The sequence below is a fragment of the Tachyglossus aculeatus genome, chromosome 1, assembly GCF_015852505.1.
Source record: "Tachyglossus aculeatus isolate mTacAcu1 chromosome 1, mTacAcu1.pri, whole genome shotgun sequence".
NCBI classification, from domain to species: Eukaryota; Metazoa; Chordata; class Mammalia; order Monotremata; family Tachyglossidae; genus Tachyglossus; species Tachyglossus aculeatus.
The window spans coordinates 56,971,230-56,999,146 of record NC_052066.1 but is presented as its reverse complement, the minus strand read 5'-3'; the positions used below and the strand labels follow the sequence as shown (position 1 = coordinate 56,999,146).

Below are 27,917 nucleotides of genomic sequence, written 5' to 3'. Positions count from 1 at the left end.
TTATAGCTGCTCTACGGTAGATAAAAGATACAAGGTGGATAGTTTTGAGTATGGTGATGTAGTGACAAAATACAGTCTCACTGTGTTAAATGTGCTCCTAAATTTCCATTTCCAACAAGCCTTACCCAATTCACTTCCAACCTCCTGAGTCATATCAACCACATCTAGCACTACAATATTATTCTTCAGCACTTGTGTAGCATTGTACAATGACATGATTATTGTACTTATAAATATTGTTTATATCCGTTTCCTCCACCACTGCAATACCCTATAGGTATGTGTCTTATGCTTCTGACATACTTTCCCATATAAACTCTGTAGGAAGAGCACGGGCTTTGGAGTCAGAGGTCATGGGTTCAAATCCCAGCTCTGCCACTTGTCAGCTGTGTGACTTTGGGCAAGTCACCTAACTTCTCTCTGTGCTTCAGTCACCACATCTGTAAAATGGGGATTAAGATTGTGAGCCCCATGTGGGACAACCTGATCACCATGTAACCTCCCCAGAGCTTAGGACAGTGCTTTGCACATAGTAAGCGCTTAATAAATGCCATTATCATTATTATTATTATTATTATTATTTTAAAAATCCCATTATCAGTCACTGATATTTTAGTGCTTACTGTGTGCAGAACACTGTACTGAGTGCTTGGAAGAGTACAATATAACATTATAACAAACACATTCCCTGCTCATAATGAATTCATAGTCTAGATGGGGAGACAGAAATTAATATAAATAAAGGAAATTACAGACATGTATATAAGTGCTATGGGGCTGGGAGTGGGACATGGAGCAAAGGACAAGGGATCAGGTCAGAGCGATGCAAAAGAGAATGGAAGAAAAGGAAAAGAGGGCTTAGTCAGGGAACGCTCTTGGAGATGTGCCTTCACTGAGGCTTTGAAGATGGGGAATTGTCTGTTGGATATAATAATAATAATAATAATAATAATAATAATAATAATAATAGCATTTATTAAGCGCTTACTATGTGCAAAGCACTGTTCTAAGCGCTGGGGAGGTTACAAGGTGATCAGGTTGTCCCTCGTGGGGCTCACAGTCTTAATTCCCATTTTACAGATGAGGTAACTGAGTCACAGAGAAGTGAAATGACTTACCCAAAGTCACACAGCTGACAAGTGGTGGAGCCGGGATTTGAACTCATGACCTCTGACTCCAAAGCCCGGGCTCTTTCCACTGAGCCACACTGAAGAGGGAGGGGGTTCCAGGCCAAAGACAGGACATGGGCAAAAAGGTTGGCAATGAGATGGACAAGAACAAGGTACAGGGAGAAGTTTGGCATTACAGAAACTAAGCTACCTCCTCCAGGAAGCCTTCCCAGACTAAGCCCCCTTTTCTTGTGCTCTTCCTCCCCTCCCCACTGCCCAGACTTGCTCCCTTTGCTCTAACCACCTCCCTGCCCCAGAGCACTTGTGCATATAAGTACGTATTCATAATTCCAATTCTATTCATTTTTATTTATGATGTGTACATATCTACAATTCTGTTCATTTATAATGATGCTACTGATGGCTGTTTACTTGTTTTGATATCTGCCTCCCCACTTCTAAACTGTGAGCCCACTGTGGGCAGGGATTGTCTCTATTTGCTGCTGAATTGTACTTTCCAAGCGCTGGGTACAGTACTCAGCACACAGTAAGTGCTCAAAAAATACGATTGAATTAATGAAAAAATGGGCTGGGTTGTAGTAAGAAAGCATTACTACTACCACTGCTACTACTACTACTACAATAATTATGGCTTACCCAAGCCATTCACACCCCCTCATCCAAGCCAGCTGATTTCTCACTGGGAGCCCAAACACAAAATGACCACAGCAGGTGGTTTTGCTATGTCTTCATTGCCCTTATTAGTCAGCTATATTTTAGGCTTCCTGCTGGATTTTTCCACATCAAGAAATAGCTTAGTTGTTTTTTTGGTGTTTTGATGGCAAAGTCTCAGCAAGCTTTTCTCTTTCACAGAGTCAGGACTAGGATCCAGGACTCTTACTTCTCTGAACCATCTTATTTCCAATGGACCAACAGCAGAACTTTACTAATCATTCTCATCATCATCATCAATCGTATTTATTGAGCGCTTACTATGTGCAGAGCACTGTACTAAGCGCTTGGGAAGTACAAATTTGCAACATATAGAGACAGTCCCTACCCAACAGTGGGCTCACAGTCTAAAAGGGTGAGACAAAACCAAACATATTAACAAAATAGAATAGATATGTACAAGTAAAATAAATGAATAAATAAATAAAGTAATAAATATGTACAAACATATACATATATACAGGTGCTGTGGGGAAGGGAAGGAGGTAAGATGGGGGGGATGGAGAGGGGAACGCATTTGTTAACCTCTTACTATGTTCCAAGCATTGTACTAAGCGCTAGCCCGACTTCTTTGTATTAACCCCAATGCACAGAACAGTGCTTGGTACATAGTGTTATTGGAAGTAGAGTGCAAAATAAGTTTAACTGGCGTAATTGGCCTCGGTGTTCGAGAATCCAAGGTGGTGACGGAGATAGGAAAAATGACTCAGAGACATGAGTTCAGATAGAGCAGTAAAGGAGGACGGTGGCTACTTGCCCGTTCATCTCCCGAGAGCGCTTAGTACAGTGCTCTGCACATAGTAAGCGCTCAATAAATACGATTGATTGATTGAGAGAGGTACAAGTGACAAGCAGTCCCGAATTCCATTCCCACTGTCCTTTATTGAGTTACGGCAGCGCAGGAGCAAGCAATGAGGAACTTCAGGGAACCAATGAAGACCGACAGGAATGGGAAAGAAGTTACTGTTATCACAACCTTGTACAGATGGGATTTGCTTGCTATCAGCCTTACGACCTTGCACAGACAGGTGTAAATTGTTACCGGCCTCGAACACGTTCTGTTGTTGAGCCATGCTTGGGAAGCAGCGTGACTTAGCGGAAAGAGCACGGGCTTGGGAGCCAGAGGTCATGGGTTCTAATCCTCGCTCCGCCACTAGTCAGCTGTGTGACTTTGGGCAAGTCACTTAACTTCTCTAAGCCTCAGTTACCTCATCTGTAAAATGGGGATAAAGACTGTGAGCCCCACGTGGGACAACTTGATCACCTTGTATTGCCCCCAGCACTTAGAACAGTACATTGCACATAGTCAGCACTTAACAAATGCCATCATTATTATTATTATTATTATTATTATTAAGTCTTGCATGAAGTACAAAATGGAGATGCTCTCGGCCTGCACAAAATGGAGGGTTACTGTCTGTATGCACAAGTTGGAGTCAGTCATGCCAAGTCCGCTTAAGTTAAGCATAGGAAGGTGCTTAACAAGTGCTATTTTTATTATTATTGTTACAAGATAATTGAGATAACATCGCTTGAAAGCATTAATTGTGCAAAGAGATCTCAATAAACCTGAGGAATTAATTAGTATACTGTAAGCTCCTTGGGGTTGGGAACCAGTTTTTTATTTCTATTCAGTATTCCCAAGGCCTTATTCAGTGCTCTGCACACAAACTATGTTTCTTGTGGATGGAGAACTTGTCCAGCTACTTTGCTACATTGTACTCTCCCAGATGATTAGTAAGTGCTCAATAAATACCATTGATTTATTCTCCAGTTGATTCATTCATTCAATCATATTCATTGAGCACTTACTTTGTGCAGAGCATTATATGAAGCTCTTGGGAAAGTACAATGAAACAGTAAACAAAAACATTTCCTGCCCACAATGAGCTAACCGTAATAAGCAGAATTCAGAAGCAAATGAAGTAGTGACTGAAAATTACTATGTAATCTAAATACTTTATCTGAACTGATTCACAACAACTGAGACACTAAGCTGGAAAAAAAGTACAGTATGGACATTGTATATGATAGATCTAACCTTACATTAGGTAACAATTAAAGCACAAGTACATGTGCATTGAAAGTCAGGCATGATAAAGGTTTTTCTTTGGTCCCTGAAATCAGGAATGAACCTGTGGAGTCCATCCACAGTCAAATTTTGCTACAGAACTTTACAATTCATTGAGTATTTTTTTTAAATGACCTGTTAACAAGGAAATCAAATTAAATGTATATTCTTTAAAATGATATAGTGATGCCAAATGTGAAAAAGGGTGATCATTTTATTTGAAATTTGCTAATTTTCATGAAAGTAAAGCCAGGTTTTTTTTAGGACTCAAGGATATTTTATTAATGAGACTATAGCATACTGATGTGAGTGGGCTGATTTCTTTGCAACACACACCTCCAATATTGCTTTATTTTCTATATATGTTCACTTTTGTCAAAAAGCTGCTGTACTGAAGGGAATTACCAAATTCTATAGTTCTAAAAGTGAACTAACCAATTTTCTAATCAGCCCAACAAATAAGTAGTCAAGAATGATATTTTCATTGCAGGAAGCAACTCAGAGAACAAATATTTAATAGACTCCAAGTAGAAACGTTCCTCTCCAATTACTATTACATATATTAACCTAGATATCCAGTACTTCATGATGAAGTTAAAAGCAACACAGTGAATACGTAATGGGAAGAGAAGGACTGGTATTATACAGTGTAAAAATATTGTGCCATAAATTTTCTTTTACTTTAGAACAAAGCTTTTAAAAGTAAATGTACATTTTAAAAATTTAGTTTGAATGAACCTGCCAACATTCATTTCAATAGACTTTTTAATTCCCACTAAAATATAACTGAACGGAAATGTACTCAACTGACCTCACCTTTTGACGTGATAGAAATAGACATTTCTCTCCTATTGTAACATTTTTGGTGATATTAAGCCAAGTCCATTAAGATAAAAATGTACCCTTGAGTATGATTTATTTTAATTGGGGGAAATGAAAAACTATATTTCTCTCAGGGAAAAAGTAATGAGGATGAGGTTACTTCTGATTGATTCAGGGAATAGAAATGTTTGCTCTGGGAATATTGATTATATTACTATTCATTTATTTGCATAAAATTGAGCCCTTCCTGCTTGCTGGGAAAAGGAGCCTGGAAATTTATTCCAGCCCATCATTTCTCATTTTCTTTACTGCTATCACAGCGTGGCTTAGTGGAAAGAGCCCGGACTTGGGAATCAGAGGTCGTGGTTTCTAATCCTGGGTCTGCCATTTGTCAGCTGTGTGACCTTGGGCAAGTCACTTAACTTCTCTGTGCCTCAGTTACCTCATCGGTAAAATGGGGATGAAGACTGTGAGCCCCACGTGGGATCACCTAGTTACCTTGTATCTCTCCCAGTGCTTGGCACATAGTAAGCGCTTAACAAATACCAACATTATTATTATTATTAGCTAAAGTATTTCCCTATGTATTATTTTTCCAAACATCCTTTAAAGCGCATTTATACCTAAAATAAATTCCCATGTTTTAAGGAAGTTGTACAATTACTGTCCAACTTGATGTTGCCAGTCCTTTGATTCCTTAAAGCTATATTTTAAAAAATGGTCTTTTGTGGAGCAGAGACAGCTTCATTGAGACAGCTTCATTTGGCAGGATAGCTGTTCTTGAAATTTAGGTTCTTTTAGGTATTACTACTAAGGTTCTGCTTCAGTGACCAAAATAACATCATAACATCACAACCCAGCTAGGCAGGACATGGAGCAGGGATGGGAGCAGGATTCTGAAGCAGCAGCTGTATTCATTCATTCATTCAATCGTATTTATTGAGCGCTTACTGTGTGCAGAGCACTGTACTAATCGCCTGGAAAGTACAAGTTGGCAACATATAGAGACGGTCCCTACCCAACAACGGGCTCACACTCTAGAAGGGGGAGACAGACAACAAAACAAAACATGGAGACAGGTGTCAATACCATCAGAATAAATAGAAGTAAAGCTAGATGCACAACATTGACAAAATAAATAGGATAGTAAATATGTACAAGTAAAATGAATAGAATAATAAATCTGTACAAACATATATACAGGTGCTGTTGAACCGATGTGACATACGTGAGCAGTGAAGGAAGAACAAATAATTTAAAGGTGTAATGCAGTAGTCTCAATCATGCTATTTTAGCAGGAAATTTCTCAGAAACAGTAGCAATCATCAGACATATTGGGGAACATAGCAGGGTACTTGCTTTGAGCAGAAGTTTTGGAAGATGGAGGTAGTACGATAGATTCAAATGCAACAACAATACTCTCAAATGGTCTTTTGAGACACAGTCCAAATCGTACAGAACTCAGCTATTAGGTCCTGATTGGATGGGGTTGAGCGGGCAGGAGTAGTATGGCAGAAGCTGGGTACAGGGAATAAAGGGCAGGGACGAAATGGATTCCCTGTAGCAACTGGATATTAGTCCATTATCCAGTCATATTTATTGAGTGTTTTCTATATGCAAAGCACTGTACTAAGCTCTTGGGAGAGTACAGTACAACAATAAATGTACACATTTCCTGCCCATTATGCCAGAGGCAACACTTACAGATGGCGGCACTTACAGATATGATTCAACATTAGCATTTAGTGTGTGATGTGTCTCTAAATTTTTACATATTATGATCATTGTAGAACTAGGGGTGTATGGGAGAACTGGTTATACTGTATCTATTTCCCAAACATCTTTTATTAGTGTCCTTTCAGCATTAATTTTTGTCCTCACCAAAAGTCATCTTTCCAGGCCATTTACACTTTAGTCCAGTCTATTGCATTCCATTGAGTTTACCAGTTAATGTATTTTATTTCATCTCAAAAATCTGAATTTTGTCCAGAATATATTGTAACTTCTTTCCCTTCCTAAGATTCCAAATGATTTTTCTAACGATCATAATTTGCACAGATGATAATTTGCAGTGTAATAAAATATTAGTATAACACAGGTGGCTAAATGAAAGGATTGTTTTTATGTACTTTAAACAATAAAAATAATAGCAATAACAATAATGATTGTGTTAAAGTGCCTGTTATATGCTAAGCACTTTACCAGGTGATGGGGTAGATAATAGATATTCTAAATATGTTGGACACAGTCTCTTTCCTACATGGAGCTACAGTCTAAGGAGTCTAATCCTACTATTATTAACGCTATGCTTTGCCTTTCAGAAGAGACAAGAACGTTACAGTTGCACCAGCGCTTAGCACAGTGCTTTGCACATAGTAAGCATTTAATAAATGCCATCATCATCATCACCAAATCCATCCTATTAAACAACTAGTTTTCCATTCTACAAATTATTGTTTGTCCATCTCTTCCATTAGATTGAAAGCTGGGATCATTTTTGTACTGTATCAGGATATTAGTAATAATAATAATGATGGCATTTATTAAGCACTTACTATGTGCAAAGCACTGTTTTAAGCACTGGGGAGGTTACATGGTGATCAGGTTATCCCATGGGGACTCACAGTCTTCATCCCCATTTGACAGATGAGGTAACTGAGGCACGGAGAAATGAAGTGACTCGCCCAAAGTCACACAGCTGACAATTGGCAGAGCCGGGATTTGAACCCATGACCTCAGACTCCAAAGCCTGGACTTCTTCCACTGAGCCACGCTGTTTCTCTGATATAAATATCACAAGAGAATAGAAAGGTTCTGGATGAGTAAATGCTTAAAAAATAGAATATGAATGGAGAAATTTTCCAGACGGTAATGGTTATTTCTGAGTATATAAGGGCAGAAGTGGTAATTCAAAAAATATGGGTTGGGAAGAAGAAAAAAAAACGTAATCATGGTAAACCTCTTTGAGGAGTTGGAATTTCAAAAGAATTTTGAAGACATATAAAGAATTGGCCTGATAGATGTGATGAGGAAGTGGGTCCCAGGAAGATAAAAGCTGTGAGGAAATGGTCACTGGTGATGAGGACTAGGGCAAGGCACCTAGTGAGGGTTAGCTTGAGAGTCAAACCATGTGATCTTGGGTGCATTGGATGAGCAGAGTGTTATTGAGTGTCTTAAAATCGATGGTCAGGAGTTTCTGCTTGATGTGGAGAGGAATTGGAGGTTTTGGAAGAGTAGGAGAGTGTTTGCAGAATGATATCTGAGAGAAATTATCCAGGCTGCAGACTAGAAATGGAAGAAACTGGAATCACTGAGTCTAGGGAAAGGCAGGTAGTCTTTATCAAGCAGCATGGCCGAGTGGGATCAGAACCTAAGTCCTTCAGCTCACGGACCCATGCTCTTTCCACTAGGCCATCGCACTTATCTTTCTAGAAAATGTTTCCCCTCCTATGTACCATTGTCATTCATTCATTCAATTGTATTTATTGAGCGCTTACTGTGTGCAGAGCACTGTACTAAGCACTTGGGAAGTACAAGTTGAAAGGTTAGAGGTGGTATAATAGCAGAGATGAGCCTTTTCAGCTCTATTCTAGATGTAGAATAGATATAGACTAAGAGCTCATTGTGGGCAGGGATTGTCTCTCTTTATTGCTGTATTGTACTTTACCAATCGGTCTTATTACAGTGCTCTGCACACAGTAAGAGCTCAATAAATACGATTGAGTGAATGAATCTAGACAGTGGTGTGTTCATTGCTACAAATCATCAGAAAAATGTCACCTATTCACTGGTTGATTTTAAGTAAATTGGAAGGGAAATCCCTTAAAGAGGAAAAATAGGAGTCAGAAGCCCACTGTTGGGTAGGGACTGTCTCTATATGTTGCCAACTTGTACTTCCCAAGTGCTTAGTACGGTGCTCTGCACACAGTAACCACTCAATAAATACGATTGATGATGAAGTACAGGCATAAGAAGTATTCTTGTTCTAGTTGATGATTTCCCTTTATCTCCTTCCCAGTGTTCCTTTCCCCTCCATGCTAGGACAGATTTGGGTGCCTGTGATGAATGCAGATAAGACAGTAATAGAAAATCAGTCATATGAAACAATAAAAAGTAAGGTCTGGCATGCCTCCTTTAGGTATAAGCAGGCTTAGTTTCATATTCTTTGGTTTTTATGGGGTAGAGTTCATGGACACTTGTAATTTATCTTTTTCATTCCAGTAAAGTTAACCTAGATTTTTAGCCTCTGTTTTATGATTAAAAATAACTTGTTCCTTTTATGACTTTGCTGTGAATGGCAATAAATTCAGCGATTTGCCTTCAATATATGTTTACCCGCTATAGTCTGTAAAAGTATGAGGATATTTGATAAATGCATACTGTTTTAGATATTTGGGTAAACACAAGGTAATTAGCTTTGAAACAGTCCCTGTCCCACTAGTGGCTCACAGTCTAAGAGGGATAAGGAGCAGTTATTTTATTGACATTTTTTGACAATTATTGACATTGACAATCTATAAGAAAGGTAAAACACAGAGAAGTTATGTGACTTGCCCAAGGTCACACAGCAGGCAAATGGCAAAGCTGGGATTAGAACCCAGATCCTCTCACTCCCAGGCCTGTTCTCTTTCCAGTAGATCACACCACCTTATCTTCTCAAGATTCATGTTGGAACCAGGTATGCCATAAACTGATAAAACATTCCTTGACTATGTAGAATATGAAATTCTCCTTGAATTAGGAGGGAATAAATTAGCTGAACCTTTTAAAGGTTTTGTAGGGTATCTTTCCTTATTACCTTCTCATATGACCCTTCCCTCAGGGTCTGTCTTGGTTTAGCTTTTTGCTTCCAGTCTTTTCCTCTGATTGCCTCTCTTTACCAACTGCAACCTGGAACCTGACCTTAAATGGGTCAGGCAGATAAAGCTACATGGTTGTAACAATTATTTATCTTTTTGGAAATTATTTAAAGAATAAACTGACAGCATTATATTAGCAGAGAAGTAGCATGTGCTAGTGGAGAGATCCTAGGCCAGTTTGTCAGAAGACCTGGGTTCTAATGCTGTCGTCGCCATTTGCCTGCTGTGAGACCTTGGACAAGTCACTTAACTTCCCTGTAGCACAGTTTCCTCATCTGTGAAATTAGGATTAAATACCTATTCTTCCCCTTCAAATTGTGAGCCCCATGTGGGACAGGGACTGTGTCTAATGTGTTGTCATTATACCCATCCAGTACTTAGGAATAATAATAACAATAATAATAATAATAATAGTACTAAGCGCTTACTATGTGTGAAGCACTGTTCTAAGCACTGGGGGGGATACAAGGTGATCAGGTTGTCCCACGTGGGGCTCACAGTCTTAATCCTCATTTTACAGATGAGGTAACTGAGGCACAGAGAAGTGAAGTGCCTTGCCCAAAGTCACACAGCTGACAAGCAGCGGAGCCGGGATTAGAACCCATGACCTCTGATTCCCAAGTCCAGGTTCTTTCCTCTGAGCCAAGCTGCTTCTCCAAGGAAATTGTTTAGCACATAGTAATCGATTTTAAAGCACAGTTATTTATTATTATGATTATTATTATTATGATTATTTATAATCATCATGGTAATAACTGAAGGGCAAAGATTTACTTGCAAAAAAAGAAGTATAAACTTTTATGGGGAAAATGCCAGTTTTCTTGATGTCGAGGTCTCGTGCTCCCTTAACGTCCTATCTGTAACACCTCCTGCCCCTCAGTGACAGAAGCAAGAACCAAGGCCATGCTCTTTATGTGAGAAAAGGCTTTACTGCTGTAGTCTACTTCTTGTGGTACCCTCAAAAAGGAGTCTCTCAACTTGAGCCATAAGTAAGAAGACTCAATGCAGGTTTAATGATTTTGTTTTTGAAAGATTTCTAACCTTCAGGCCACCCCTTTCATGACAGAGTGGCGTGCCATGGATTTATTGGGAACAGTGTTGAGATGGATGAGATCAGCCTGATATCTCTTTTTTTATGGTATTTTTTAAGTGATTAGTATGTGCAAGACGTTGTTCTAAACGATTTCCACCAGCAGCACTCCACATCTGGTGCACAGGAGTAGAGGAAGCATACTGTGGAGGGAATCTAGGGCTGTCAATTAGTGGTACAAGACTGGCAGAGGTACGGGAAGAGAGTAAGTTGAGTTCATTTGAGAGGGTGGTGTCAGATGTCAATTTGTGCATCAAGAGAAGGTATTTTGGGAGTGGAGGACAAATGACTTCAGAAAATTGGAGTGGGTCAAAAAGATGGTGGGGGCTCTTTGGGAACAGGACAGGCCTTGTCCCCCTCTCCATCCCCCCCATCTTACCTCCTTCCTTTCCCCACAGCACCTGTATATATGTATATATGTTTGTACACATTTATTACTCTATTTATTTATTTATTCTACTTGTACATATCTATTCTATTTATTTTATTTTGTTAGTATGTTTGGTTTTGTTCTCTGTTTCCCCCTTTTAGACTGTGAGCCCACTGTTGGGTAGGGACTGTCTCTATATGTTGCCAATTTGTACTTCCCAAGCGCTTAGTACAGTGCTCTGCACATAGTAAGCGCTCAATAAATACGATTGATGATGATGTTGATGATGATGAATAGGGGGTCGGTGGTGGGGAGAAGGTAGGTAAAGAGGTTGAGGTCAGATACAGGAACTTGAGGGTTGGTGAGGATAGAGATTGAGCCCACCTTCTAGACTGTGAGCCCGCCTTCTAGACTGTGAGCCCGCTGTTGGGTAGGGACCGTCTCTATATGTTGCCAACTTGTACTTCCCAAGCACTTAATACAGTGCTCTCTCTGCACACAGTAAGTGCTCAATAAATACAATTGAATGAATGAGATGAGACTAGAGATGATGAGATTGGGGGTGTGTCCATGTTGGTGAGTGAGATAGGGTGGATCAAGAGATCAGGAGAGTTGAGAAGTGATAGGAAGTGAATATTGAAGTCTCTAAGAATAATTGCAAGGCTATAGAAAGAGAGAAGGATTGTATGAAAGGTATCAAAATGTTTCAGAAAGTTGGAGGTGGGGCTTGGGGTGCTTGATGACAGTGACTAGTAGCTGGAGTGGGTGGTAGAGACAGATGATATGAGCTTCAAAAGAATGGAAAGAGAGGAAGCAGAGAGGTAGGATGGTGGATTATGTATTGATTTCATATGACTATAGGAAAATAGAACATTATTTCTGGTCTACATAAGCACTGGTGTGCAGATTTTAATGACAGTGCTGCTACACTAGAGACAGAGAGCATTTTAAAAATTGGAGCAAGAAGAGTCCATGGTCACAGGTTTGATACCTCTTGTCTCTGGGAAATATGATTAGCAATTTAGTAAATTTAATCACAACTGAATTGAAATCAGTGTCTAGACCATCAGGAGGAGTCAGTTCTCAATATCTACCTTCCTCTGCAATCAAGAATCAGATCTAAAGAAAATATCCATTCATAAGATGCTGTAAGACAATAATCAACATATCCTGCCTCTGTTAGAACTTTTTTCCACAGGCACTGAAAAGTCCCTAATTTGCTCATCTGAGAATTTAATAATTTGGAGAATTATTTATATCATTTCTCCTGAACACTAGAAAACATACAAAAGTTTAAATAAAGTATGCAGTGTCAATGTTAAATATTCCATCAAACCCAACCAACCCTCCTAAATTCTATTTCATTTGTTACTGTTTAGGGACACTGAACATAAAACTATTTCCTATTAAAAAAATGGGCAACTTTGCATATTTATGACCTTTACTCAAATTGAATCTGTAATGAAAATTCTTCAATAATATCAGTTTTTTTGTTCAGAGTATGTTAGGTTCCAAATTTTTGCTATGATACCTCAGAGCACTGACCTTCAATATGTCTTTTCCTAAGGCTTGACTTTAACCAATCACTAAATAAATGATGAGGGGCTTCAAGATCTCTAAGGTTAAGACACCAGGTCAAGAAGAGACAAATCTATTATTCAAATACTGGCTGGGATGACTAAATCCTTCAACCATATCCCTATCTACTTGACATGGTCATCCTCAGCCATGAGGTGCCTTCTGTTATACTTAGGGTTCCTGAAAGTACATAAACTAAAACTCAGAAAACTGCCTGGAAACATTGTGGAAAAAGCAATACATTGGCTAGTCTGAAATATTAACGTTTATTTTATTTCTATCCTTTCACTGATCATGTACAGTGGAATAAAATACACAGAGGCCCAGTTCTGCCCCTCCCAGACCAACCAATAAGAAAAACATTTACTATTGAATGAATAAATGCTTTCTCATTAATAGAGTTTGGAGTCCTTGAGCAAATCAGTTCCATTCCCACAACTGCTTACACAAAGTTCCATGAACTTCTTGAGTGCCCTGCTTATTCCAGGGAGCATATGTGGATTTGAACTATTTCTAGGACATCCTCTCTACAGAACAATATCTTCTGCCAAGTGAGAGACTGAAGCACTCTTTATTTCTATTCATTTTGAAAGCAATTAATAGGCTGAATCTACATAGCCTTTCATTAGGCAAAAATGCCATTTAATTAAGTAAATAAATGAAGGGGAAAAAAGCCATGAAGTTAGCCTGGGAGAGTAAAATTCATATTTTTTACTTCTCCCTAACAGCCTCTAGAGCCAATACTAATTTCAATTTCAAAGAGCTTCTCCAAGCCATCATGTAGTGTACACTTGTTGCCTTACAAATGTATCTTGATAAAAGAATAAATGAACATAAATGTATTTTAATTTGGATTCTTATAGCAAATTTGATTCCAATTCAACTTTAGAATTACTCAGTCATCCTCATCATCCCTACATTTTATTTAATAAAATTAGAAAGACATTAATGTTTTATTTTTATGCCAGTGGGCCAGTTTTTATTAGACTTTGATTGAATGTACAACTTTTAGCCTTAAAAACAAATGGCTTCTTTTTTTGATTTAATTTGGACTAAATTTCCTGCTGTCCAATAGGTCTCTTCAAAGTAATTAGTTGATTTATGAATCAAAACAAAGGTGATTCTAGATGAAAAAAGGCAAAATCTCTTTCCTTTCTTTGTATTTATGCTGACATTGTTGTTGATTCTATTCTTTCTATCACTGAAATTTTATGAATAACAATTTCTCTCTTGTAGAATTTCTTTTAAAATGGTATTTTTAAGCACTTACTATGTGCCAGTCATGGTTCTGAGCGCTGGTGTAGATAAAAGCTAATCAGGTTTGATGCAGTCCCTGTCCCACATGGGGATCACAGTTTTAATCCCTATTTTACAGATGAAGTAACTGAGGCACAGAGAAGTGAAGGTCACACAGCAGACAGCCAGCATTAGGATCCATGTCCTTCTGATTTCCAGGACTGTGTTCTATCTACTAGGCCATGCATTAAATTTTTGTTTTATATTGGTGTCACCACAGGTAATGACCCTGAGGAAGCTGGGATCATGAAACCAGATCCTGTGTGACCCCAATAGGGCTTTAGGATGTAAGAAGCAGTATGGCTTAATGGATACAGCATGGTGCATCTCGGAATCAGAAGGAACTGAGTTCAAATCCTGGCTCTGCCGCTTACCTGCTGTGTGACCTTGGGCAAATCACTTAATTTCTCAGTTCTATCATCTGAAAAATGGGGATTAAGATTGTGAGCCCCGTGTAGAACAGGGACTGTATCCAACCTGATCAGCTTGTATCCCAGCGCTTAGTACACTGCCTTACAAAATACCTTAAAATGTTTAAGGCAGGATGCTAGGCTTACTTAAGGCAGACCAAGTGTAAGATGAAAAGCCAGTCTTGCAAAACAAGAAAAAGACCAACTGCTGTGGAAAAGATACTGACCACCAGAAGAAAGCAAGGAATTGAGTCGGGAAGCACGGAAGTAAGTGTGCATCACAAGCCTCTAGTTGAAACCAGTTGAGACCAAGCAGTGTGCATCCCACAGAAAGGACAACGATCAATAGAGAAGCCAGAGAAACAACAGAACATGCCTGAAGCTGCCTACCTCTCTATGCCCTGTTTCTTTGGGAAGAACGGGAAAATCCTCACTTGCTGTAACTCTGTCCTCTCCTATCAATCAATTAATCCTTTTTACCTAGCACTTACTGTGTGCAGAGCACTGTACTAAATGGTTGGGAGAGCGGCTCAGTGGAAAACGCATGGGCTTGGGAACCAGAGGTCACGGGTTCTAATCCTGGCTCCGCCACTTGTCAGCTATGTGGCTTTGGGCAAATCACTTCACTTCTCTGTGCCTCAGTTACCTCATCTGTAAAATGAGGTAGAAATGCCTCAATCAGGCAGAAACTCCTCACCCTGGGCTTCAAGGCTGTCCATCACCTCGCCCCCTCCTACCTCACCTCCTTTCTCTCCTTCTCCAGCCCAGCCCGCACCCTCCGCTCCTCCGCCGCTAATCTCCTCACCATACCTCGTTCTCGCCTGTCCCGCCATCGACCCCCAGCCCACGTCATCCCCCGGGCCTGGAATGCCCTCCCTCTGCCCATCCCCCAAGCTAGCTCTCTTCCTCCCTTCAAGGCCCTGCTGAGAGCTCACCTCCTCCAGGAGGCCTTCCCAGACTGAGCCCCTTCCTTCCTCTCCCCCTCGTCCCCCTCTCCATCCCCCCCATCTTACCTCCTTCCCTTCCCCACAGCACCTGTATATATGTATATATGTTTGTACATATTTATTACTCTATATATTTATTTATTTATTTATTTTACTTGTACATATCTATTCTATTTATTTTATTTTGTTAGTATGTTTGGTTTTGTTCTCTGTTTCCCCCTTTTAGACTGTGAGCCCACTGTTGGGTAGGGACTGTCTCTATATGTTGCCAATTTGTACTTCCCAAGCACTTAGTACAGTGCTCTGCACATAGTAAGCACTCAATAAATACGATTGATGATGATGATGATGATAAAATGGGGATTAAGACTGTGAGCCCCATGTGGGACAACCTGATCACCTTGTATCACCTCAGCGCTTAGCACAGTGATTTGCAAATAGTAAGCATTTAACAAATGCCATCATTATTATTACAATATAATAGAGTTGGTAGATGTGTTCCCTGCCCACAATAAGCCTAGAGTCTCTGCTCTACATTATTTCTCCATCCTATCGACTCTCATGACAGCCCTCACTAGCTGTTCCAGAGATTTGAATTCCTCCTCAAACCCCCTGTCTCCAATCCCCCCACATCTCTTGCCTCTAATGACTTTTACATTATTGAGAAAATCAAAACCATCAGGTATCATCTCCTTAAAATCACCTCTGTTCCTCTCCATTCCCTCCCTTATCCTTCCCCATCTTTGACTCTCCCATCTTTCCCAGAAATATCTCCTTCCACCTCTGCTTCCAACCCCATCCCGTCACACCTTATAAAAACACCTGCCCCCTCCCATTTTCTCTCCCTGATTGCCATCTTCAATTGTTCACATTCCTGTAGCTTCTTCCATACTACTTTCCAACTGGCCTTTAAAGGACTCTTGTACCCCATGGTTCCCTCCAGTTATCACACTAGCTCCCTTCTCCCTCTGCTAGACTGTGAGCCCACTGTTGGGTAGGGACCGTCTCTATACGTTGCCAACTTGTACTTCCCAAGCGCTTAGTACAGTGCTCTGCACACAGTAAGGTCTCAATAAATGCGATTGAATTGAATTGAATTCAACCTCTACATTCCAAACTCCTTGAGTGAGTTGTATACATTTGCTGTCTTTACATCCTCTCCTCCAATTCTCTCTTTGGCTCCCTCCAGTCTGGTCCCATTTCACTCCTTGGAAAATGACTTTCTGTAAAATCAACAGTGGGCTTTTTCATGTCACATCTGATCCACCTTAACTTGTGACCTGCCTTCAAACTGTGAACCACCCCCTTCTCTTGGAAACATGATCTAACCTTGGCTTCACTAAGACTGTACTATCCTAGTTATTCTCCTATCTCCCTTGCCATTCTCAGTCTCTTTTGCAGGCTCCTGCTCTCCCTCTCACCCACTCAAGGGTCTCCTCCTATTGTCCATCTACACTCACTCCCTTGGAGAAGTCATTTATTCCCAAGACTTCAATTACCATCTCTATACACATGATTCCCAAATCTACATCTCCAGCCCTGATTTTTCTCCTTCTCTGCTGGCTCACACTTCCTCCTACCTTCAGGACATTTGTATTTGGATGTTGCACTTTAACCCACTTAACATGTCCAAAACAGAATTCATCTTTCCACCAAAATCCTGCCCTGTTCCCGCCCTTCCCATCACTGTAGACAGCACCACCATCCTCTCTGTCTCACAAGCCTGTAACCCTAGCATTATCCTCGACTCATCTTTAACTCTCAACTCATATATTCAATTGGTCACCAAATCCTGTTGGTTCTACTTTCACAACGTTGCTAAGATTCTCCCTTTCTTCTCCTTCTAAACTGCTACATTGTTGATCTGAGCACTTATCATATCCCACCTTGACTATTGCATCAACCTCGTAGCTGACATTTCTACTTCCTGTTTTTCCCCATTCCAATCCATACTTCACTCTGATGCAGAAGTCATTTTTCTAGAAAAAAAAAATAAGTACATATTTTCCCACTCCTCAATAACTCCCTGTGGTTGTCCAGCCACCTTGCATCAAACAGAAACGTCAAAGAGATACACTCTATAATCGGATTTCAAGTACTAAATCACCTTGTCCCCTGCTGTCTTTTCTCACTGATTTCCCATTACAACCCAGCCCACTAACTTAAACCTTTTAATGACATTGTCATGTATCTATCCCAGCGAGGAGCAAAGAGCTTGTATACATTTAACAAACATCATAATTATTAAAACCATGTTAATGAGGAAGAGGCTGAAAATGTCCAAGTCCAAAAGTTGCAGTATATCTTTTTGTTTTTCATATAAATGTATTATCAAATTTATAAAAGAAACGAGAATATTATTTCAAAGTGTTTTCCTACAGAAGTTATAATTTATATATTGTGTAAAATGCATGATCAGATAAGTAAAAGAAACAAGAATGCTATTTCAGTTCAAACAAATTATATGTTTAAACTTATATCTAAGGGATTTATAAATAACTGGAGAAAATGTTGGCAATATTGTTTATTTATCATGGATCCTTTCAGCAACTAGATTTAGATGCATCTTTATGAGCTTTACTTTGAGCTTTGCCAAGCATACATATTTTAAATATAAAGAAAGGCTGTGAATTGGGAAAATGATAACACACCATATTATTTTATTGTTTTTTGATGTGTGTTTCTGTGCTCACACCATATTGCTTACAATGGGCCTCAGTTTGAGTTAGTGTTAGGAAAATAATGTTCTCAAAGAATGATTCCAATTGCCATATTAGCCTGTCAGGACTGTGCTCTTAACAAAACAAATTGAAAATTGTGAGCATTTTAATTTAATGTAGTATGTGGTACCTATGCACAGAATTACCCCAATAGTGACAGAAAGGAAAACATTGCTAAGGGAAAAGTATTGAATAATCTAAAATTAAATTCTAGTTGGTTCAAGCCAGGAGTCACTGATTACAATCTTTAAGTCGTGCACAAGTAGTTGTAATCTTTGAAAGGACTGGCTTCATAAGGAATTCTTTTGAAGAATTAACTGGGGTGGAAAAAAATATATATTGAACAAGGAAATAAGGAATAAATCACGGCATGTTTAACTCACCCAAGAAAGGTGTTTGGACAGATGAATTATTTCATCTTTATTTACTGAATTGGGAAGCAGCATGTCCTAATGGAAAGAGCACAGTTCTTGGAGGCAGGATTTGGGTTCCAATCTCAACTCTGCTGCTTGTCTGTTGTGTGTCATTGGATAAGTCACTTTTCTGTGCTTCAATTTCTCCATCTGTAAAGTAGAAATTCAATAATTATGGGACGGGGATTGTGTCAGACCAGAATATCTTGTTTTTACCTCAATGCTTAGCTATTACTGTCATTAATATTATTATTATAATTATTATTAATGGACACAAAGTGAGTGTGTGTTCAGCAGCTGCTACAGTATTTCCCCATGGTTGTGGGAGTACATTTAGCCAGATGTCTACCTTCAAGTGGCTGTTTTAGTCACTGGTAGAAAGAAGGCCCAAATTTGAGTCCCAGCTCTGCTACTGGCCTAAGTGGGATCTTGATGCAAGTCACTTAACATTCTTGGCCTTTGTTTCCTCAGTTGTAAAATGTAGATAAAAGTGACTGTGAGCTCCATATGGGCCGGCAGTGTGTCTGGTCTCTTAACCTTATATCTGTCCCAGCTCTTAGCAATTAGTAAGTACTTAACAAATACCATTATTATTGAATGGCCACTCTGCCATTTACATCTAGTCCCCTTTTCCAGCCCTCTAACCCTTCTGTTCCCCCTCAGTGGCAACCTCAGCATGTCAAGAACCTGAAAAAACTGAGTCACTGTGGATGACATCAACCCTTCTGATACCTCATCGCCATCATTCTTCTTATTATTATTAGAATAATGTCATTAGTAAAGTGTTTCCCATGTGCCAAGCACTGTATTGAACTGAGTATGGTATTTATTGTAAATAGTATTTATTGAGGACTTATTGAGTATACTAAGCACTTTTGGAAAGGTGCAGTAGAATAGAGAAACACATCATTGTACAAGAGAAAATATAGTCTAGAGGGCAGACATTAAAATACATTACAGGAAGTAAAACTCACCTCTGCTGGGAAGCAGTGGCTTGGGAGAGAGTCGAGGGCAGAGATTCAATTTTACTGTGTGGAAGGAGGCAGTAGTAAACCACTTCCATAGTTTTAGCAAGAAAACTATGGATACACTACCAGAACGATTACAGATGGAGGTGGGGTGTTCTGGGAGAGATGTGTCGATGGTCAGAGATGGGTCAGAGGTGACGTGACAGCATAAAACAAAATAAGACAAAAGAAATGTTGTGGGACTGCAGATAGGATAAAAAATAAAATTCTTAACGGGTATAGATCCAAGTCCATAGGTGATACCGTGGGAAGGGGAAATGAGGGGTCAGTCAAGGAAGGCCTCTCAGAGGAGATATGATTTTAGGAAGGTTGGGAAGGTGAGGAGAGTGGTGGACTGTCAGATCTCAAACAGGAGGGAGTTCTTGGCCCGAGGGAGGATGTGCATTAGGGGCCAGCTGTGGGACAGATTAAATGAAGTTATGGAGAACAAATTGATATTAGAGGAGAGGGATGTGTGGATTTGGTTGTAGTAGGAGACTGGTGAAGAAAGGTAGGTGGGAAAGCTAAGTGCCTTAAAATTGATGGTATTTGATGCAGAGAGATGGGCAACCATTGGGATTTTTTTGAAGAGTTGGGGAATATCGATTCAGTGTTTTCTCAGAAAAATGATCTGGGCATCAAATTATAGATGGGAGAGAGGAGAGACATGAGGCAGGGAGATCAGCAAGGAGGCTGATGCAGTGGTCAAAGTGGAAAATAAATAGTTGGATTAGCATGGTAACCGTTTGGATGGAGAGGTCCATTTGACAGATGAGGAATGTGAAGCACAGGGAAGTTATGATATGCTCAAGGTCATAGAAAAGGCAACTGGCAGAGCTGGGATTAGAAGCCAGGCCCTTTGACTCTTTCCAGTAAGTCATGCTGCTTCTCAGTTATTGTGACTGGATCTACTACTGTATCTGACTCTTTTTGGTGCTCTGAGAGTTATATTTTCTATGTGTTCTGCCACTCCGTAATGGACTAAAAAATCTTTGAGGGCAGAAATCATGTCTACTAACTTCCAGGGTATATTACTCAGCACTTACACTTAATAGATAACTTTTATGAAAATGATGCCAAAGGGAAAATCTAAAGAGAACATATTTTAAAAAAATCACTGAACTATTTACTCTGTTGATTTATTGCATCATTGATCTCAATGGAACTGGAATAGATTGAGGAGTTGTGTGTTTTTTTTCTAAACTAGGAAACACAAGTTAATAACTGTTTATAAATTGATGAATGACTTTGCTGATGTTTCCACTGACAAGGGATGGCATCAGTAAAATGCCCCATTCTTCCAATAAATGATACTGTGTTAAGTCCTGTGAAAAAAATAATGAAATAACAGAGATGAATGAATGCCATGAATCAATCCCGATCCGTACTATCTTTTTTAAAAGAGTTATTTTCTGAGATACTAAAGGAAATATACTGTAAACATGGCCTGGTAATAATAACACTATTAATGACAAGAAATTCAGTCTATTATTTTATTATTGTTAAAATGTCATGACCAAGTTTATATCCTTTGTCAATACACCAACATGGATAAGTGAGGTGTGTAATTCCAAAGAGGTTCACTCAATCGTATTTATTGAATGCTTACTGTGTGCAGAGCACTGCACTAAGAGCTTGGAAAATACAATTCAGCAACAGATAGAGACAATCCCTACCCAACAACAGGCTCACAGTCCAGAAGAGGTGTGTAATAAAGCACATGAACATATACAGGAAAGAAGAAACATATAATCATATATGGGGAAATTTGAGAACTTCATTCAATTTTTTTATTGTTATTTGTCAAGTGCTAACTATGTGCCAGGCACTGTTCTTAGTGCTCGGGTAGATACAAGGAAATCAGGTTGGACACAGTCCGTGTCCCACAAAGGCTCACAGTCTTATTCCCCATTTAGCAGCTGAGGTGACTAAGGCACAGAGAAGTGAAATGACTTGCTCAGGGTCACACAGCAGACAAGTACTGGACCAAGAATTAGAACCCAGGTCCTTCAGACCCTCAGACCCATGCTTTAGCCACGTTTCATCCCCAATTCCCCAGGGAAGCAGCCATTTGGAGTGGATAAAGCACAGACATGGGAGTCAAAAGGTCATGGGTTCAAATCCTGGCTCCTCCACCTGTCTGCTATGTGCCCGTGGGCAAGTCACTTAACTCCCCTGTGCCTCAGTCACCTCTTCTGTAAAATGGGGATGGAGACTGTGAGCCCCATGTGGGACAGGGATTGTGTCCAACCTAATTTGCTTGTATCCACCCCAGCACCTAGTGCAGTGTCTGGCACATAGCAAACACTTAACAAATACCATAATAATAATTATTATTAATAATTATTAATAATAACTGAATTAAATTGTTAAAACATCACAAGCAGAAAGGTTTGGTAACAGCAGGAGAATTGACGCGACTCAGTGTTGCTGTATCTCGGCAGTGGAGCGAAGGGCATAGCTTCTCGCAGCAAAGAGTTCCTTTTCTTTTACACGAGGCTGGCTCCTAAATCCACAGAAATCTTATTGTTCTTGAGGAAAGAAGGAAGTATAAGAAAATATAAATCTCCTGTTCAAAATCTATAGGTGCACTGGTATCATGTCCATGTTTCAAAGAGTGTAGAGCTAAGTCTGCTTACCCCTTGTTTTCATTCATTCGTTTCATTCGATCGTATTTATTGAGCGCTTACTGTGTGCAGAACACTGTACTAAGCACTTGGGAAGTACAAGTCGGCAACATATAGAGATGGTCCCTACCCAACAACGGGCTCACAGTCCAGAACGGACTTTTTCAGCAATTTTCAGTAAATTGGCTCTGATTATTTTTTGCTGGTAGAATTAGATCTAATTCTCTCACTGGTCCTGACCTTCACACCCATAAACCTTATTAATTGCCTAAGCTTCAAAGCCAAAGGTATGGGGGTGCAAATTGTGCAAACTGTGTTTGGTAAAGAAGCACAAGTCTACACACACCCTGCTGCAGTCAGTGGGGCTGAGTCAGTGAAGAATCAGGAGAAGGGGACAGAATATTGGCATTTTGAACTTTCATCATTATCCAACACCATAGATCACAGCCACCTGATGTGTCCATAGAAGAAGGGGCTAAGGAATAAGTTAAGCCTTAGCTGGAATCAGGCAATGCATTTGAGATTATTTTCGGGGAAGGTGTCTCCCATCTCTTATATTGCATTCTTCCAAATGCTTTGTACAGTATTCTGCAAACAGTAAGTGCTCTAATGTTCATTCATTCATCATATTTATTGAGCGCTTACTGTGTGCAGAGCACTGTATTAAGTGCTTGGGAAGTACAAGTCAGCAACATGTAGAGACAGTCCCTACCCAATAACGGGCTCACAGTGTAGAAGGGGGAGACAGACAACAAAACAAAACATGTAGACAGGTGTAAAAATTTCATGTTGACGTTCCCTAAGAGTTTGTTCAAAGTGCTGAGATGTTTATTTAGTATTACACCGTTTCCTTCAGTTCTTAATAACTAGCTGCTGTGCAAAACAGTCATGTCCTACACGTATGCTTCTTCTACCTTCTGTGTTGCTATGTGCTTGGATCTGTATCCTTTAAGCACTTGATATTCACCTAACCCTCAGTCCCACATCAATTATGAAAATATCCATAATGCATTTTAATGACCATCTCACCTTCTAGACTGTATGTGCCTTGAGGGTAGGGAACATATGTCTTCGAACTCAGTAATATTATTCTCCCCCAAGCATTTAATATAGTGCCCTGTGCACAGTAATTATTCAATAAATATGATTGATTGAGGGCAATGAGCCAGGCTACCTTAGAGAAGCAGCGTGGCTCAGTGGAAAGAGCATGGGCTTGGGAGTCGGAGGTCATGGGTTCAAATCCCAGCTCAGCCACTTGTTAGCTATGTGACCTTGGGCAAGCCACTTAACTTCTCATTGCCTCAGTTACCACATCTGTAAAATGGGGATTAAGATTGTGAACACCACATGAGACAACCTGATCACCTTGTATCCCCCCAGCGCTTAGAACAGTAGAGACCAATTTGTACTTTCCAATCGCTTAGTACAGTGCTCTACACATAGTAAGCGCTCAATAAATACGATTGATGATGATGATCTATGATGCCGACTTGTATTTTCCAAGCACTTAGTACAGTGCTCTGCACACAGTAAGTGCTTAATAAATATGATTGAAGGAATGAATGAATGAACAGTACTTTGCACATAATAAGTGCTTAACAATACCATTATTATTATTATTAATATTACCTTTGGCTTCGAAAGCTGCCTGTAATGTCCAAAGAGGCTTCTTGTTGTTGTCTTATGCTGTCGAGTTATGTCTGACCCATACAGATGCCATAGACACATCTCTCCCAGAACGCCCCACTTCCATCTGCAATCGTTCTGTTAGCTTATCCATAGAATTTTCTTGGAAAAAGACAGAAGTGGTTTACCATTGTCTCCTTCCACACAGTAAGTGAGTCTTTACCCTTGACTCTCTCCTATGTCGCTGCTTCCCAGCACAGTTAAGCTTTAACTTTTTGACTTTGACTTTGACTCTAGACTGTGAGCCCGCTTCTAGACTGTGAGCCCGCTGTTGGGTAGGGATTGTCTCTATATGTGGCTGACTTGTACTTCCCAAGCGCTTAGTACAGTGTTCTGCACACAGTAAGCGCTCAATAAATACTATTGATTGATTGATTGATTGACTTGTAGCAGATGGCATTCCACTCACCAGCCACTGCCGAAGCTAGGAACGGAATGGATCTGTCTCTGCTTGACTCACTCCTCCTGTAGCCAAAACTGGTAGAGTACTAGAAACTCTCCAGGTGCAGCCCTGAGAGGGGACCAAGCAGGGTAGTATAGTTTAAAAAGGAAAAGCCAGGAAACATCTAGAGGAATGGAACTGCTCGCTCCTCAGGACTTTTCCCAGAGGGAAAGCTGTTTTGCTCTGCTTAGCACACACTTAAATAACATCAGCCGGACTGCCACCAAATGTTGGAGGGCATTTGAGCAAGAAGGCTGGGGCTAGTTATGTGAAAGAGATATTCCAGAAGCATGAGGAGGAATCTATCTTTCACCTGTTAGAACAGGAAGTCTCCTCCAGGCTTCGAAGGAAGCATGGACCTGTGTTCGGCAAGGTGAGTTCACCCGGGAAAAGTTGGCGACATTGTGAATGTAGGGCAATGTGGTTAGGGAAATAATCTGTACCCTAATTTTAAATTAGGAATAAGGGATTAGGGATAGGCAGTTATTACCAGATTCAGTTTCAAAATCTTTTGTACCACTACAACGACCATGAAAATTCTTGACAAGTCATCTATCTACGAACAAAGAATGGGCTTGTGTAGGCCCTGGTTGGAAACTGTAATAATCAGAGATCTCCAATCCCTGTGGAGAGTGGACATTTGGCATTCCTATAAGCCTTGGCAGCAAGACTGCTGACTACATGGGTAGCTCGTGAGGTGCCAAGTACTTCCCTCACCTTCTGGGTGTTCCAAATATAAGAGTAATTGGATGGTGAAAGAAAGGCATTCCTGGGTGCACTAGTGTGAAATCCTGAAAAAGTCCATATCCCGTATGTAATTAGGTGTGGAGATTAGGGTCCTGGCATCTAAAGCTGGGCATCTGACCTGAAATGTTATGGGAAAGGTCACAGTCCCAAAATATTTCACTCAGAGTAAACCTGTTACTTAGGGAAAAGGTAGTTTCAAGGTATAGTGACAAAGCTAAAAGACCTAAGAAGGGAAAATACCTTAATAAATAGAATTTGAGATAGTCTGACCATGGATAACACTCAAAGTGGATACTGAGGCATCTGTGATGCCATAAGTAATATAGTGGCAAATAGCATAAAATGACGATGTCATTTTTGCTGTAGTCCCTCCAACTCTAATTAAAGCAGCGTTGCCTACATCAAGAAGTGTGGGCCTGAAATCAGAAGGCCTGGGCTCTAATCCTGCCTCTGACACTTGCTTGTTGTGGGACAGAAATTGTGTCCAACCTGACCAACCTGTATCTACCCCAATGCTTAGAACACTACTTGACACATAGTAAGTGTTTAACAAATACCATTAAAAAAAAATTCCACCCAAGTGGACAGCTTTTTTTTTATATGGCATTTATTAAGCACTTACTATGTGCAAAGCACTGTTCTAAGCGCAGGGGAGGTTACGAGATGATCAGGTTGTCCCACATGGGTCTCACAGTCTTCATCCCCATTTTACAGATGAGGGAACTGAGGCCCAGGGAAGTTAAGTGACTTGCCCAAAGTCACACAGCTGACAACTGGCAGAGCTGGGATTTGAACCCATGACCTCTGACACTGCTTCTCTTTTCTCCAGGGCAGCTGACAACCTGAACTGCTCCAGAGCCATTGTACTCTTCCAGTCTCTGAAATACAGCTGACACTTTCGGGCCACAGCATTCGGTGACAGGAGGCATGGAGGAGGGAGGCTTAGCTCAGAAAATGCAAAATGAGTCATAAAGGTGGTCAGTGTTAAATCTGTTTCTCCCAGGGGACAGACCACCTAAAACCCAGATTGTCCAAGTATAAACCCCACTGACCTGGACACTCTAGTTATAGAACTAGTTTGAAAAGTGTGGCTGTAACCCAGGTTTTTTTTTTTTAACAAAACGCCATTGGGAAGTACTTTATTGCTCAAGGTAATAGGAAATAAAGCTATAATATATACAAGGAATCCATAAGTATTCAATACACCTTGGTGGTCAACTGTTTAACCCTCCTGCTCTAGACTTGTTTAACCAGGTCTACTCATAGGTAGCAAAAATTAAGTGAGTGGAAATTTCTCATTTATTTTCTTTGCTACAATTGAGATGTGGTGAAATAAAAGACAATCTGAATAGGGAGGAGAAAAATTGGCTCAGTATCAATCAATCAGTGGTAATTATTGAGTGACTACTATTTGCAGAGCACTGTAGTAGGCACTTGGTAGAGCACAATATAATGGCGTTCGTAGACCCAATCCCACTAGGAGCTTACAGTCTAGAAGCGGAGACAGACATTAAAATAAATTACAGATAGGGGAAGGAACAGAGTATAGGGGTATGTGCATAAGATGCTCTGGGGATGGTGGAAGAAAGCTCACCTCCTCCAGGAGGCCTTCCCAGAATGAGCCCCCCTTTTCCTCTGCTCCTCCTCCCCTCCCAATTGCCTCTACTCCCTCCCTCTGACCCCCTTCCCCACCCCACAGCACTTGTGTATATGTGTATATATTTATTATTCTATTTACTTTATTCATGATGTGTATATATCTATAATTCTATTTATTTTGATGCCTGTCTACTTGTTTTGTTTTGATGTCTGTCCCCCCCGCCCCCTTTTTAGACTGTGAGCCCATCGTTGGGTAGGGATTGTCTCTATCTGTTGCCAAATCGTACTTTCCAAGTGCTTAGTACAGTGCTCTGCACACAGTAAGCGCTCAATAAATGCGATTGAAGGAATGAATGACTGAGTGTGTATGAAGTGATTAAGGAGCACAGTTCCAGAAGGGAGGACAAATTGGGAACATGAGGGCTTAATCCACAAACTGTGAAATTATCCTCAAATGACCATTCCCTAGCTGGGGTCCACAACTGGGGTGTGATTGGCATAAGGGGCATTTGGTTAGCTTCAGATTTGTCTGGACATCCTATCTGTTCTAAAAATCCCTAGGCTAGGGTTTGAACTGCTCTATTCCATCTGCCAGTCATATGATAAAATTTGATGTTGGCCTAGGACCCACCCACTGTATATGCATATGGTCACCTCCTCCAGGAGGCCCTCCCAGACTGAGCCCCCTTTTTCCTCTCCTCCTCCCCATCCCCCCTGCCCTACCTTCTTTCCCTCCCCACAGCACCTGTATATATATTTGTACAGATTTCTTACTCTATTTTACTTGTACATATGTACTATTTATTTTGTTAATGATGTGCATATAGCTTTAATTCTATTTGTTCTGACTGTTTTGACACCTGTCTCCATGTTTTATTTTGTTGTCTGTCTCCCCCTTCTAGACTGTGAGCCCGTTGTTGGGTAGGGACCATCTCTATGTGTTGCCGACTTGTACTTCCCAAGTGCTTAGTACAGTGCTCTGCACACAGTAAGTGCTCAATAAATATGATTGAATGAATGAATGAATCTGCGGCAGCAGGAGGAGGTAGGGGAAAAATTTCAGTGGCTTCATCCCAGCTCTTCAGGAGCGGAGCTGCTGGAGAGGTCTCACTGGGGGCTGGGGGAGAAGTGAGAGCTAAGGCATGGAGAGCCACAACAGCAGGATTTAGCTGCACCGCTAGCCTGTAAACTCGTTGTGGACAGGGAATGTATCTGCTAATCTGTTCTATTGCAAAATTAGTAATAATTATTTAGATTGTGAAAATCGCACCTTATTGAAGTTGCATACAATCTAATTAGATCAGTACAGTTGTGTGTAATTGAGCAAACCTTTAAAATTGTTCATCATCCGTTTGAATCTTTAAACAAAATTCAATAAGCATTTGAAGAAGA

The 27,917-nt window shown here is 40.3% G+C and overlaps 1 protein-coding gene and 1 non-coding gene across 2 annotated transcripts in view; one reads left to right on the top strand and one right to left on the bottom strand.

The window, feature by feature from the left end:
• NAALADL2 (N-acetylated alpha-linked acidic dipeptidase like 2) overlaps positions 1–27,917 on the top strand; it is a 989,255-nt gene that overhangs the window by 796,913 nt on the left and 164,425 nt on the right. The window lies entirely within an intron of this gene.
• LOC119935861 lies at positions 24,120–24,258 on the bottom strand. Its single transcript, XR_005453472.1, has one exon. It is a non-coding gene; the product is annotated as a small nucleolar RNA SNORA7 (small nucleolar RNA).